Below are 15,094 nucleotides of genomic sequence, written 5' to 3'. Positions count from 1 at the left end.
TTGCTTCAGGTGTGGTAAGGCGCATCATTTTTTAAGAATATTTTAAGCAAAGGTTAATATTTCCATTAAAACCAAATACTGGGGTAGCCAAGAAAATATTGTTTAATATGCCATGAAACAGCGTATCTCGTGAATAATGTAGTCATCATAACGTAACCATGCCAGTCTTTCTAATGTGGCACTAATAACGTTAGACACTTCCAGGACCTGTCATTTTGTACTGCTAAATCGAGTAAAACTTAATTACTGTGAACAGCATATTATGATCCCTATACCTGGAAATACTATTCGAACCTCCCACCTTGAGCTAGTTAACTGGCGTAACTACGCTTAGCCATCCACATGAACTCCGCGTGAACTAGTTGTAGAAGAGTTTTTTTTTCGGGAAACTTAAGAAATTGTTGGAATGGAATTGATCGACCATGACTAAGATTAGAGTAATAAGTACACCGAAAATTCCATTATTTATTATTAACTAAAAGATAGCATTTAGAAGTTTCTCTTTCAATAAAAATAAGAAAACTAGCCGTTTTCGATTGTGCATTATCTCAATAAAAATAGATACGAGAACGACTGAGTATCTTTAAGTTCAAGTATGTATTATTAACCACCGACCTTGAAGTCATTATTTGTTGTCGGTAGTTTAAAAATTATTGAGGCAGCTGTCAAATTCTTAATTAGCATTTCCTACGTGTCTATTCTGTATTTTCGTTATAAGTACATATTTAGCTGCTTGACTGCAGGCAGATGTAAAACCACCGACCCAAGGTTATGATTAATTCAAAACTTATTTTCTTTCTTTATTCCGAATGGGAAAAAAATACTTTTCAATAATTATCTTCGTAGAGTTGGGTAATAGCCCGCGAGTCATGTACAATGATCACCAGGAGTTAGTAGTTAACTTTCTAATGTCATTAATTGTATCATATGCTCTGCATTTATAATGGATATTTCTTTATCAGTGATGGGTATGAAATAAAACGAAATAGTGGCGATGCAAAACTTAAAATATTCAGCTAATCGTTTTCTTTGGAATCAACTACCGGATTAATGAGTGTAGGGTAAGGAATTTATTGGCGACTCCGGGAACTACAGGTGTATATGTGTATCGTAAAGTTAGTCTTTGAGCTTTAGTTTTTGGCGCTAAAATTTTCGCTGAATGCTCAAGTTTAATTTACATTTCACTCTCCTTAATGTGCCATTTGCAGGATGAATGTCAGCCAGGTTGAGTGAGTAAAACAAAATAGCGTCGAATATTTTTATATGCGTGTTTAGTTTGCTTTTAATGTGGGCTTACGTTCCCTCTTCGTGGATCATTAGATTTCCAGAGATCAGCTCACTCGGAAGTGGCTGTTGAAAAAATGGCAATTTCTGTGCTATTAATAAATTATCCTCGTAATTCCCAAAGTTAAATCGTAGGCGCAACTTAACATTTTTTGGCAATTTCAATAAATGCCTTTGCCTTATTAATTTTTCGATCGCCCTGTTGCAGAATTTTGTAATTAATGGAATATAGCTATATGGGTTTGCCGTTTTTCTTAGCAAAGTTCGGAATGGAGTCCTAATATTTTTTCTCTTCATTACCTTGGTATAAATTTATTACTTTTCTTACAAAAAAACACTTGATAGTGTGACCTAATTTCTGAATTTGAAACACGCAGTGCTCACCAAAAATTCAATGAGAAATGATATTCCTTCCCTTCAGTTGCAGTGATAAGAACTGATGTGTTGCACAATTTAGGAAAGCGTGATGGGCACTGATCATCCTATTTTCTTAGGGAGAAGTACCTAGTGCTAGTCATAATAATAAACGCTACCTAATAATATTCTTTTACAATGCTACCCTTGCGGATTTTTAGGCGCGTGAGTGTTGCATCGCAGAAAGAGTGCCAGTAGCTATTCGAAGCAAATTCGGAGGATTTTGCAAATTGGCTCGGAAATGGTATGCAGCGACGCGAGTAGAGTATGGTGGGCGGGTCGTCCGTCCTTAAAATAGCCGTTTACTCACAAAAAATTATCCTTGTCGCCCTAAACCCTGCCGCCGTACGCACCCGGCATGCTCAGCCCTCTATGCTAGGAATCCTTTTCTCATTCTCTTCCTGCCATCCCCCTTTCTCCCGTCCGCCTTCCCCCACCATGCCCCTCCCTCGCCTCCACCCTCGCCGAATCCCCCTCCCACACCCCGAACCGTGCCGTCGATTACGCGGGGCAACAGTCAGCCCGTCGTCGCCAAGACGGTAACCCGTCTCACGGCGCTCAAGAGAAACCCGCCTCGCGCGAAATCATCTCGCCGAAGACAGCAGCGATCCCCATCGGTAGTCGTCTTAGGTAAGAGCCTCCACCATTTTCCCGATTCGGGTGATTCATTCCCGCGGGAGTGCGACGGCGAGTCCTGCCGACCTGCTTACGCTTCGCGGAACCCTCGCGTCTTGGTGATCCCCGTGCGTGCGACCGAGGTTAACCCTTAGGTGCCGTCTCCTCCGCTTAGTGGTCGCTATCCCATCCAAGTCCAAAAACGTGTGCACGCTCAGGACGTGTAGGCCGTTCACCATCTGAGACATTGGAGCGGGGGAGAGGCATGAATATTTAAAACCTGCAGCCGGGCGAATAAAAAAAGTTTCCTTTATTTTGTATCCATGCTCGTCGTTTTGTGTGGGATTTACTCCGTGACCCCGAGATGTGACCGATAGTCCGGAGCACGCAAGCCGATCCGTTCCCCCCACCCTCCTGGTTTGGTATTTCGGATTTCGTGCCGAGGTCGGCGACAAAGAGTGGACCTTACCTTGTGCTTCATGCCTTTCGGCGACGGGAATGGTTGAAGTACACGTGATGTGCCGGCAAAGTAATAGAACGGATATCGATCGCGTCGGAGACGTTCGCGGACGTTGGGGTGGCTAACGTTGGATTGCATTCGGAGACGTGCTCCGTGGAGTCGCCGCGACGTTCTTCGGTAATCAACCTTGATAGGGTTTCGGGCCCAATTTCGCCCTCCTCTCTCCTGCCCGCCCCGCGTGTCCGCGGGGAGCAGGGGAGGATCGCTCCGCCGTCGAATCTCAATTCGGAGGAAAGTGCTCGCATTTTTTCCGTGGGGCCCCTAACTCACCTCTCCCAATCTTTCGTACCCCCGCCTCCTGCGTGAAGAGTTTTTTCCCGGCGTGTTGTGTGAGGGGGGCAGGCATGCGTGCGAGCAGGTGCTCGTCGCCGGCCGCTGAGTGCGTGTCGTTTGGAGTCAGCTCGCCACCACACCGCTTCACTCCCTCGCCGCTCCTAATGGGGTCACGAGGGAGTGTTCCGATCTCGTCCGCGAGGTTGCCCCCTCTCCCATAATTGAAACCCTCCCTCCTTCCCCCGCCCCACGCCATCCTCCCTTGTCCCGCCCCTTCTTTCCAATCTCCGAGGCACGCGTGCCGTAGTTTTGTCGGCCCTTTCACGCACTCAACTCCGCTGATGCATGCATCGGCTTCCGCAAGTCTGCGAGCGACGAAACTTTGGATTAGTGCATCTTTTCATTTTTTCGGTGTGTACTCGTTTTAAAGTGCCCTCGGTCATGTTTGCTGGAGGTTGTTTACATCGGTGACCACAAACACCGTTGGAGTGACTACAGACTTAAGGTCAGAGAGGCCGTGTTTTGCTCCTTCGCCGGGGGTATGTGTTTTATTTATTTTTATATGAGGGACTCCGTGTTCGGTAGTTGTTTTTAATTTATCTGCTGCCGTAACACTTTCAGTTTTATTATAGTGCATGTTGTCACCGATTGTTCGGCCCTGTATCATAATTAGATTTTGCTCAAGTTATGCCATTGACGATTATCTTGTACGGATTCCGGCACCTCTGTTGGATCATCCGCACATAGAATCCGTAGGAGTTGATGAGATTTAAACTCCTTACAAGAAACTTTTAATGATCTTTTTTCGTAATTTATTTTTCCCGTGAATAGTGTAATGTGGTGAGATGCGCTGTATTGAAGGAATGTTCAATAGCAGTTATGAGACGGGAATAGTCATTTCAAATCTGTAAAGCTGATGCAGAATTTGGAATTACCTATTGAGAATACCTCTAAAAGCATGGACAAAACTGCAACTCACGAAATATCGAGGGAAAACTCTCGGAAAGTGCACCATTTGTTAGGTATTTACAAAATGTTGGATAACTTTTTCAAAAGTACACGAGTGTAATCCTGCTAGGGAGTAACAGGCTGTTCTATTGTCATCACATGGCCATGATTCTGTGGGATTTTGGATTCCCAGATTATAACTCCCTATTAACTCTTTTTGCCCTAAAGTTAGCTTGAAAAAGTAAATACTGCTTAGGAAAAACGGGAGCTAAGGAATAATCATTGATAGGAAACCATCAAATCCGTCCATCGCGGCACTTGTTCCAGTAGGATTTTGATTGGTTCACGAGTATTAAGATGTTTAATTGAAATGTGCTAGGTTGAAGTAGAATCTGGAATCATTCCTTGCGGACTTAGCGAACAAGCAAGCGTCACTGCTGTACACGCGCAAGTTTTAGGTTTCAGAAAAGCTCAAAACGCGAGCCAGTTTTCTATTCTTAGCCATCATGGCGTGTTTATTCCGTCTCGGTTTGTTTCGCGTATATCGTTTGAGGTTGAATTTGTTTATATGAAATCGTAACGGCAGAGCGATGTACTTAATGTTATTTTACGTAATATTCATATATAGAATCGTGTATAGCATCTACATATTAATTTGTCGGTGGTATTAACCAATCGACGTATATTTATATTGCTGATCACATAATTCTACTTTTTGTAATTCAGAAAGTATGTTGTTATTGTTTCATGTGTTCTTCCAGTATTTGAAAGTTCTTCAAATGATATAATTTAGATTTTGATCACTACGGAAAACTTCATAACATATTATTTTGATAATTATTCATTTCAGTGAGCGTTTTTTTATTAGATGACATCGTAATTGTATTGGAAAAAGCCTCTCCAGATTGCATAAAAGTTCACGTTTGCTTATACTGTAAAAGTGCCGTCATTGTAACACTTGAATAAGTTTTTTGATTGATTCTCGGGTTGAAAATAATTTTGAAGTTTCGGAAGACGTTGAAGTGCGCCGACATAAATGTTAATATATTTACGGATGATTAGCTAGACCTCGTAAGCCGTAACCTTTGCAAGCATTAATTCACTAGCGTAATTGAATTTGGGTGTTGGCTATTCTTTAAAGTCGTTGATCAGTAAAAAAAAACTTTTCAATGTCCCAGAAAGAAGAAAATACAAAAATGCGTCGTAATTCAATAGTCGCTCGTACGGTTATCCGCAGCCGTGCATGAGCGAACAACCGTATTGCATAATCCTACGCCGTTACCTCACCACTGAAGCGATTTTTTTCAAGGTCTCTCCTCCAACTTTTAGCCTTTGTTTATCGATTTCCATTGTGATCAAAGTAATGATGCATCGGTGAGTAATTGCTTGGCTTCTTACTGTAAGTTTTGCAGTATGATATTTCACTATTGTGGTAATCCAATCCGCAATCTGACCAACGATGCGTCGTATTACTCGTGTCTTTAATGCTGTAATGTTATTAATTGATATCTCTTTATGGGCTCTACTTGATGTTTTGAAGGTGTATGGTAGTCTGTTTTCGAAACGATTTCCATTCTCGAAAGGTTTTATGTCTCCGTAAATATGTGTGAGGCATGATCCTATGAAATTCAGCGTATTCTTTTGTGTGTTTGTTTAACGTTTCTTTTAGGTTGATAACCAGTTAGCCAGGTTCTCATGAATAATTTGGTGTGAAAAAATAGATTTTAAAATTCATAATTGTCTGATGAATCTTATGTTTTTGAAATTCGTGGGTGGCACATAGTCATAATGTTCCTTTTTTCCTTTGCAATATTTTGTCTAACGATGTTAACTTCGTAGCTGGAGTAGACGCGATGAATTTGAGTCCATTTACATTGCATCATTCACAACAGGCAGTATTTTGTGGGTTTCCGCGATAGTCACGACCCTTAAATACAATTATTTGGGATCAGTGTCATTTCACGAGGTTTCGCTGGCGTGCTAAATGAGTAAATTACGCCCTTTGGGAGGGTTTATATGGCGGCATGCGCCCGGTTACTCGCGGTCTGGGAACGCATGGGCCAAAAAGGCAAGAGGAGGACTGCAATATTTGTATTGTAAGCTATTGGTCAATTCAAGTGTATATAATGTTACTTTCTAAATATGTTTAGTCCTTAGTTTTGCTTAATGCCGCGAACTTGGACTGGCGAAGCAACTGTAAAATTTACTTAAAAGAGACAGAGCTCATAAGAAATCTCAAAAAGTAATGCTGAATCACTTCATTTATTTCTTCAGGCTAACTAGTTTCTTATCCTTATCTCAATAATCCGGAAAAAAATTTGCACGCTCAGTTGCTACTACGGCGATTCATGATAGCGGCTGAAAATACGCTGCCAACTGCATTTGCGTTGGATTTTCTTGTGCATGTGGGTAGCACACGTTAATGAATATTTCGAGCAAGCTCTTTGCTCAACTCAACTTTCCTATCTGCTTGCACCGCGTGAAGGAGCGATAGCCCTGCGCTGCGATACGGCGAAACAGATGAGGACTACGTCCTAATCTAAACCTATAATCACACTTATGACATGGAAATCTAGATCTAGCTTTATGAGTCAGTGCGAAGGGGCCTAGATGTGACTGGAAGTAAAAGGATTTTTCCGGCGTGAAAGGCTGTCTGGTGAGGGCGTCACATTTTAAACGGAGCTTCGAAGTTTTTGTAATGATCAAGAATGTCGTGTTCGTCAGTATGGTAATTTACTTCGCCACTGTGAATGTCAGTCTGAATTAGTCTCGTTTATTTTCCGTTTCCCTTCTTTCATGAAATGAACTCAGGAAATTGACGATTTCCTCTGTCCGTGTCGTGTTTCCCACCGTGAATTTCAAGATGAATTTCAACCGTAAATCATTTATACGGATGAGATGATCTTTAAAATAATCTTCTGAAATGCGGGATTGTTTACTCAATAATTTTGCGCATCATGTCTTTCGAGGTTATAGGAAATGTTTTCTCATCACCAGGTTTCCTTAATTCGTGAAAATATGTCTTTATTTTGTTCAACACCTTCCGCATCTCCAAGATTTCTTAGTGGTAAAATTAGCCCGCGTCCGAAAATACTCAAAACCACTTATTTATAAAATTGTGGTGGAACACCAGGAAAGACTGCCAGTGGAGCGAATAGAAGGTCGTAAGGCAATTCATGTGTTTCTATGACACTATGACACATGCATTCATATTCCGTTACGAAGTTTTCGCACTTTTGCGAAAATAGAGGAACTACTCCTAGTAATTGTGTTTCGGTATGAATGTTCCTTTTAAGTTGAAATTTTACAAAATTAACGTTGTGGATTACAAGTGCTAAAAATTCTCTCTTTTTGGCTCATGAATACGACATCGTCGAGAAAACTCCTATTGGTGATTTCATTACTGTCAAACTCATCAGTCTGTTGTGATGTTTATATTATCATAGGCTTCCAGTCATAGTTCGCCTACTGTCTTTCGTCTCGTATTGTATTACCTATTTGACCAGATGAAATGTATTAGAAAATGTCTGTCGTGGGATTACTTCGCAGTGGATTAATTCAGTTTAAAAAATGTGGTATTAGACTATACAGCGACCACTTAACAGTTTATGATGGGATGTAGTCGATACTGCATGTTTTCGCACTCATACACTGTAATTTATCTGAGCGCTTAGATTTAAAAATTGGTACTTTTTTATGTTACTTAATTCTGTATTATTAATAGGGTTTATAAATGGCTTTTAATTGATGAGTAGCAGTCTATTTTTAGTACAATTAATGCAAGCAAAAGCACTGACGTGGTGGCTAAGTATACTTGGGAAAACTATGGTGAGATTGTACGCAAATATTACTTAAAATTAAATTTAATTGATAAGGGCCCTGTTACCATGACTGCGACGAGCTTAGCTGCTGTGAAAGCACAATGCCTCTATGTCTCTGAACCAAAATAAATTATTATTTTTTACTGGTAGGTGAAAGTTGTTAAAAGTTTTTCCGTGTTTATAGAGCAGAAATGCCGAAGACATTTATGATTCCGCATGCAATCATAGCTTTAGATTCCACCAGCGGACATAAACGCCAAACACGTTTGGGAGAAAACAGTGAACATAGTATACAAAATGTAATACACGTAAACATATTCGTATTTTTTTAGTATTTTAGTATTAGTATGTTTTAGTACTCTACAAGCCACCGCTAGGATGTGTGGAAGGGGGTGAATACACTCCAGACTAATTTTAACCCGAATACAAGTACTCGTATTTTCCCCGACTAGCGTGGTCGGGCAACGTTATTCTGATCCTTATTGTGCGTGGGAAAAATGGCATCTAAAATCTTTTTTACACTTTATCTCTCACATTATATTGACTTGATCTCGCCTACCATTGTACGATGGGCGGAGACGTCCAAGTTAAGTGAGTAATAGTGGCTTTGGACGTCGAACGACCTCGAGCTTGATTAGCACATAGTTATTGAAGTACACATTTACATACGTTCAGCGTATTTTCGATGTATTAGACCACGTAATATGCTAATGTGAGGAAAAATTAAGAGATTCCCGGAATGAACTTAGGCTGAGACTTATTTTCCGAGGACTAGTTACAATCTAACGAATGACTGCATTTGAAAATTTTGACAGGAGGCAGTGAAATGGATTCGGAAATACCACTGGAAAATTTGTGATGTCAGGCAATGAAACTTTGGCCCCACGTAAGGGAATGCCAGTACACTGTCCCTTGGACCGTAGCCATAAAAGTATTAGATTATCTTTGTCCGGTGTAAATCTTTATTTTCCTGTGTATTGCAAAAGAAGCGTTCGTTACCTTGGGGATACCAAAGCGATCAGTCCCTTAGATAATTTGGAAATATCTGTATGAAACTGGAATTAAGTGATGAATGTCTGTCGATACTTGCAGCGATGGATGATTATAATCCGGTACATCGGCCATAGTGTTTGTGAATGTTTGAATGATTGATGAAAATGGCAAAGTTTATTTTCGAAAATACTATATGTATTCCCTACTTGTAATTATGCGAGAGAAACTCTTAGTAAGTATTTTACGTCTACCAATCCATATTCATACTGCTTGTGTCAATCGGCTCGCCGTCGTAATTTGAAACATAATAATGGATTTCCTCTCTGTTTTAAGTTCCTGTTACAAAGAAGACCCAGTAGACTTCCTGTTGGTTATTATTCCTTGGACAGTATTTGGGTTCGCACATTTTTTATCTGTGTAGTTGGTCAGTAGATTTTTCAGTTCAATCAAGTTATTCTTTTAAGGTAATTACTCGTTCAAGTTATTCGAAAATTCGTTTCTATTAAATTTGTGTACATTTGTGAGTAATGCGAAATCTTTGCGCAGTCGATCTGCATGTCTGCAGTACTTTTCCATTCTGAAAATCTGTGACATTAAATCAAATGAAATTTTAAACGTACACTAGGACCCCTACGATTCCGATGTGTTGCGATTTTTTCCACTGTACAGAAAATATGTTGTGAAACAATTTTGAAGTTAGAAACTTGGAAAAATTAGAAAAAGTTTACTATCTCATCCGTAGTAAATGTATGAAAATTTGTGCGTTTTCTATTCGCGCTGGGTGATTACTGGATAACCTATTTAATATAAATATGATATTTTTTATGCGGCAGGACAGAAAATCATGAAGAAAGTGGGAAAGAAACATAGTCTACTTAAAGAAAATATTCCTTCAGTCACCAACAGTGAGAGACCAGGTTACGGAAAGTCAAGCATGTAATATCAGTTTTCCGACGGCGATTAGAATTTTTAAAATCGTTTTAGGTTTGTATGTGTCGATTACATCAACATCGTGCAAACTTGGACTAAATGGAAAGGATACTACCCTTTTTCATCTTTATTATGCCTCGCCGTTTTCCCCTGCGATAGCATCTGACCTTTGTTTTAATTCAGTTTCATGAGTTGGAAAACAAAAATTCCGCGTCAGTTTGCTCTAGCGTCAGAGGTTTTGTTTGTATGCTCAGCCGTTGCCGACGAAGTTGAGTTCCAATATTCAGCGAGCTTTGCAACTCCTCTGAACTGACCCTCTATTTTCTTCTTGCTGTCGCTCTCCATGGATAAAGAAAAAATATCCTTTTTCTCACGTTCAGGATGTGCGTTTTTAATATCTTCATCTAAAGAGGCACAATTATGGCGGTTTTACATGGGAAAATGAGAGTTAATTGTGTGAACATAGAACGGTGTCGTTGAACTTAAGAGACATGGGAGACCGGCTATGTTACCGCGTGTTTGCCGGCGAAATGTTGATGCTTTTTTTCGCCTCGCCTCTTCGTTTAACCCGATTTACTCAAGTCTCGACAGTTTTGACAGTTATTCTGGTTATAGCTCAAGATTTCTTGGTTAGTTCATGCAAGAGCTTTTGTTTCCTCTTATGCAAAATTTCCCATGCCTTTCCTTGGTTAGCTTAAAAGCTGATGTCAGTGTTGGCAGAATTTTTCACTTTAATTTTTCTTAATTATTCTACGTGGAACAATAATTGAGTAAATGAGAACTATCATGGAAAAGACAGATTTAATTATTCTAGTTACTATCCGAAAATTAAATTGGCTGGGCCAAGTCAACATCCGGTTTTGTAGGGCTGAGTAATAGATGAATAGGTCATATGCTTGTTAGATTTCCGTATTTGGTGCCTGGTTCCTGTGTGTTCTACTGATATAATATTTGCAAGTGAAATTTTGTCATTTTCGTTCAGTTCTGGTGTTGGATAGACGATGGTTTTGGGAATGCCTATTGGCGGATGACTCCGTAAAAAGTTACTGTCGCGGCATCTCCTGTAGTTTCTTGGAATTTGTTGAAGGTTCTTACCAATGATTTGATAAGTACTTGGGTCATTTTGTAAGTGCTTCATATTATTTGATGCCTAAGACACATTTGTTTGTTTTTTATTCTTATACCCTTTGTCTTTCAGAGATGCCATGACATGCTTCTTAATGTACCATAAGTTGTACGAATTTCGCTGAAAAAAAGGCAAGCATCCGAATCCTTCCCTGCATGTTGGAAATTTTGATATTGTAGAAAGAAGAAGCAGATCAATCTTTCCATAAAATTGTGATTGCTGCATTCATATTGTATCTTTTATTACAGAATTTATTTTAAATAAATGCTGGTCTTCGGTCGATCAGGTTTCACGCTGTGCTGTTTTTGCTTGCCTAGTAAAATCGCATTAGCAGATGCAGGGCATATTTCAGATGGTTATTTATTATGGATTCCTTGTATTCGATCATCAGATCAAAATTTAAAATGTTCCTTTGCGGTCTCAAGAATTGGACGTAAACTTACGAGCGTGGAGGGTATTCGCTAAGTAAATCTTTATTGAGTGATACCATGCTTCAATATCCGACCAAATTTCATCGCATACGTCAAGATTTGCTCGAGAAATTACTATTCAATTATTCCACTCCTACCATATTTTGACCCGGCGCCTGAAATAGTATGTGGTCTAATAGTCTCTTTAAGAAATCACGTTATTCGAGCAATTTCTTCGGTTTCTTTCATGGGTTTATTTTTGCTGCGTCTTTTATACCGAGAATAAGATTCATTGCGTTTTATGCAATTGACTTTTAATGCTTATCTGGCTTGCGGAATCCATAATCTCACAGTGTACGATGAACTGGTTACTGATTGTCGTCCCTGATATCCAACTCATGTAGGAGTATCGCTCATGCGAGTGACACAGGAGCCGGATGAAAGTATGAAACCTAAGTTGCTTCAGACTTTCTCACCCCTTCTCAGCCAGCTTTTCTTTTTTCCCACGCCTCCACTTCGAATGGGTTTCGCATGAATTAGCGGAGAAGTGTTCCCTAATCTGCATTTTTTTAGGCTTGCTTTGTATATTGTTTGGGCCCGTATTCGCCGTCCGAAGCAAGATGCATGCAAGGAGACGCACCAAGTGGAGAAAGCGAGTCGAAGACAGAGAGAGAGTCTGGGTGGAGATTACTGAAAGGAAAGCGGATTGTGGGTCACCCAACACGCCTTTATACCTTGATTTGTCAAACTTGGGTCTTCAATGATGTTTTCGTGCAATTATCGCAATTTAGGTCAGAAGTGATAGTTTTGCATCGTCAAAAATTCTACTTGGGTTATCGTGACATTGTCATTAGCGCGCATAGCTATCTAGCACGCTTGAATCTTACCCTGTTGTATCACGCCGATCAGCCGTGGCTTTTCACTGTGGAACAATTTATTAGAACGATTGCGATAGTAATTAGTATCGAAGGTTATATATATATATATATATATATATATATATATATATTAATTAACTAGACATGAACATGCTGAATAACATTATTGAGTTAAGTTATTCGATCCATTTTATGAAGATAGTGATTACTTGAGTGTTGGCTAATTAATTGAATTTGGTCACAGATGAAGTCACCTTATTTTTTATAAATTTGAATTGCTTGAATTCTCCCGAGTTCACAAATTGATTCAAGATCCAACAGGCGTAGTTGTTGATTGAAACTTTCGACTAAGAAAATGCCAATCAAATTTTTCTCGATTCCCTACCCTGTTCACAGCGGAATTAAACGTATTAGACAAGCCACCTTTAAGGTAATATTTGTCCATTTTGACTGGTTAGGTTACGCAGTAAACATATTTATTCACTATTTACTCTGTAATAATCAGTATACGCTTCGTAATGAAGTAGTAGTTTTGATAATTAGGTTTTCACTTATGTCGTTAACATGACATTGTATCGTTAAGCAGTGCAAGGGAAATCGATCGCTTGGTACCGATCGCGATTACATGGTGATCATCAATGTTCGAAGCGGGATTCGAACATCGACCTTGACCTTAGCAGGTGAGCACGCCACCCACCGGACTAACCAGGTCGGGAGAGCCTGTGCGATTAATCAATACGATATAAAAAATTGTGACGAAGAGGTTCATTTCACCTTTAACTAAAGTATTATGTCGAACAGAGGAGTATTTAACACAAATCAACTGCTCGTAAGTGAACGTCGGCTCGTTCAACCTCCTCCTGCAGTCCGTGGCGAATCGTGGAGTTTTGGTTGATTTGTGCAAGGAGAAATTTCAAACATTGAAGGTTCGTCGAGCCATTTTCGCAATCTCGAAAAATAATTTTGTTTTTTACAAATCAGTGTTGTCAAATGAAATCTACTAGTTAATAAATTCGTTAAAAATTTTACCAATCTACAATAGAGAAGAATATGGAGGGAGATGGTAATACAGTAGGTGTGAGGTGATGTTCACATATGAATGCTCACCTAAGTCGGTCTTTTGAACCCTTCCCCTCCGCCCGATTGACACCACTTTTCGCACCACCCTTTATTTATTTAGAGCGAAGGGAGTTTTGTGTAAGTAGCACGTCTTTCCGGCCTTATTTCTGTGACCTTGCACACACGCGTGGCATGCGTGAGCGGCTATTATATCCCACCACCCCAACGCACACCATTCCCGTCATCACACCCCCCCCCCCGGTCTCGCCATCCCAATTTTATTCCCCTATCTTCTCCCCCCCCTGACCTCATCCACCCCATCCTCCCACCCTCCTTCCCAGCACTCCCCTTGTCTTATGGGGCGCCCCCTCCTCTGCTCCGACCACTTCCTCCCTTCCACCTTCCCCTCCCTTTAAACGCTCTCCTCCCTCCCGTTTCCCTCTCCGGCGGGTCACTCCCTCCATCTCACCACCACCCACTCCGCCGCGGTCCGTCGACTTCACTCTCCCTCTCGAACCGGCGTGGTTCTTCACCCGACGGGAAAATGCGTGCGCTCCGTCTTCCCCCCTCGGAAACGGCGTGAGTCAAACACCGTGTGATGACGTGAGAAAGAGAAATGCTGTATTGTCTCATATCCCCTCCGATATCTTCGCGATTATTCGTTATTTTTGCCCGCGCAGTGCGATGAATAACCGGAGAAACGGAAATAGGACTGGCTATTGAAAGTGGCCCATCTTTGGTTGAGGGAAATCCTAATAATGTTAACTCTATAAAAATCATGTAGTTAAATAATTTGATTTCATTCATATTCATGCGTTTTTGTTACAGCATCGCCTTTAACAGCTATTGTGCGTCCCAATTGTGGTGGTAATATTGCTGATGAAATGATGATTGAGGCGTTGATGCGACGAATTCTCACTGAATCAAGTCGCCTTCGCCGAAATATTCACAAAATAGACATTTTCGCCCGAAAGACCCAGAAGAGTCAGAATACACGCGGTCTGATACGTAACTCAAAGGACTGAGGGCATTTTTGCTCTTGCCGTTTACATTTTTACTCTTGTGAATTGGCTTATGGCCTCCAAAGAAACCGTCCCTTCAGCCGCCTTTCAAGCATTGGTTTTATTCGTTTGAGTTCAAATAATAGACTTTTCCACGCTGATCTTCCCAAATGTTTTCCATAAAGAGTCTCATATGGACACTTTCTGTTACAAACATTATTATTTCATTGTGGAGCAAGGGGAATGCGTGCTTTAGGATCCTACCTTCTCACACTGTTAAATTTAAATGTTTTACAGAATATTTTAAAATTTTGGTTATTGTGAAAAAATGTACCTCTTTATCTCTGATGATATTATTACTTAAAATCACAATAATATATATTTTTATCTTTTTTATTAAAATATGTTCAAATTTTCATAATTTAAGAACGTGAATGAGAACAAAATGCTACTTGACTCAAATATTTTAGGCATTTCTTGATGCGTTTTTCAGTTTATTAAGTACATATATTTGTCGGTATTTTACCGCCAATGAAAGACTGTAATATTTGTAATTAAAATTATACAAGTAGGGGGATCGAGATGGTGCAGGGGCTAACGTACTGGCTTTCCACCCAAAGGGGTTCAAATCCCGGAGGTGTTAAATATTTTTCGGAGGTATCTCGATCCCTACTTGAGGTGCTTTGTGGAGGGAACTTGAGTGAGTACGCCGTCCGTCGGATGGGACGTTAAGCCGCGGACCCCTTGGCGCCTTTCGTTAAGAGTAGGCTAATGCCGACGCCGGGTTTCTCTCCACCCTTCATCCTTTCCTGTCCATCCCTA

General features: G+C 40.4%; 1 protein-coding gene across 4 annotated transcripts in view; it reads left to right on the top strand.

Annotated features, from left to right (window-relative positions):
• The window catches only part of LOC139687478 (ubiquitin carboxyl-terminal hydrolase 2-like), a 121,197-nt gene that overhangs the window by 1,947 nt on the left and 104,156 nt on the right, over window positions 1–15,094 (top strand). For 2 of the 4 annotated variants that reach the window (XM_071584658.1, XM_071584654.1), the window contains exon 1: window positions 2,217–2,328. The exons of 1 other annotated variant lie outside the window; for it this stretch is intronic. The gene's annotated coding sequence lies outside the window, so the exon portion shown is untranslated. Of the gene's footprint in view, window positions 1–2,216; window positions 2,329–3,399; window positions 3,612–15,094 lie in introns of those variants that run through there. One more of the 4 variants, XM_071584655.1, reaches the window with a different exon arrangement.

The sequence above is a fragment of the Hetaerina americana genome, unplaced genomic scaffold (genome assembly GCF_022747635.1).
Source record: "Hetaerina americana unplaced genomic scaffold, ioHetAmer1.1.p SCAF_2, whole genome shotgun sequence".
Classification (NCBI taxonomy): domain Eukaryota; kingdom Metazoa; phylum Arthropoda; class Insecta; order Odonata; family Calopterygidae; genus Hetaerina; species Hetaerina americana.
Note: the sequence above shows the minus strand (reverse complement) of the source record. Positions and strands in the feature narration are given on the sequence as shown.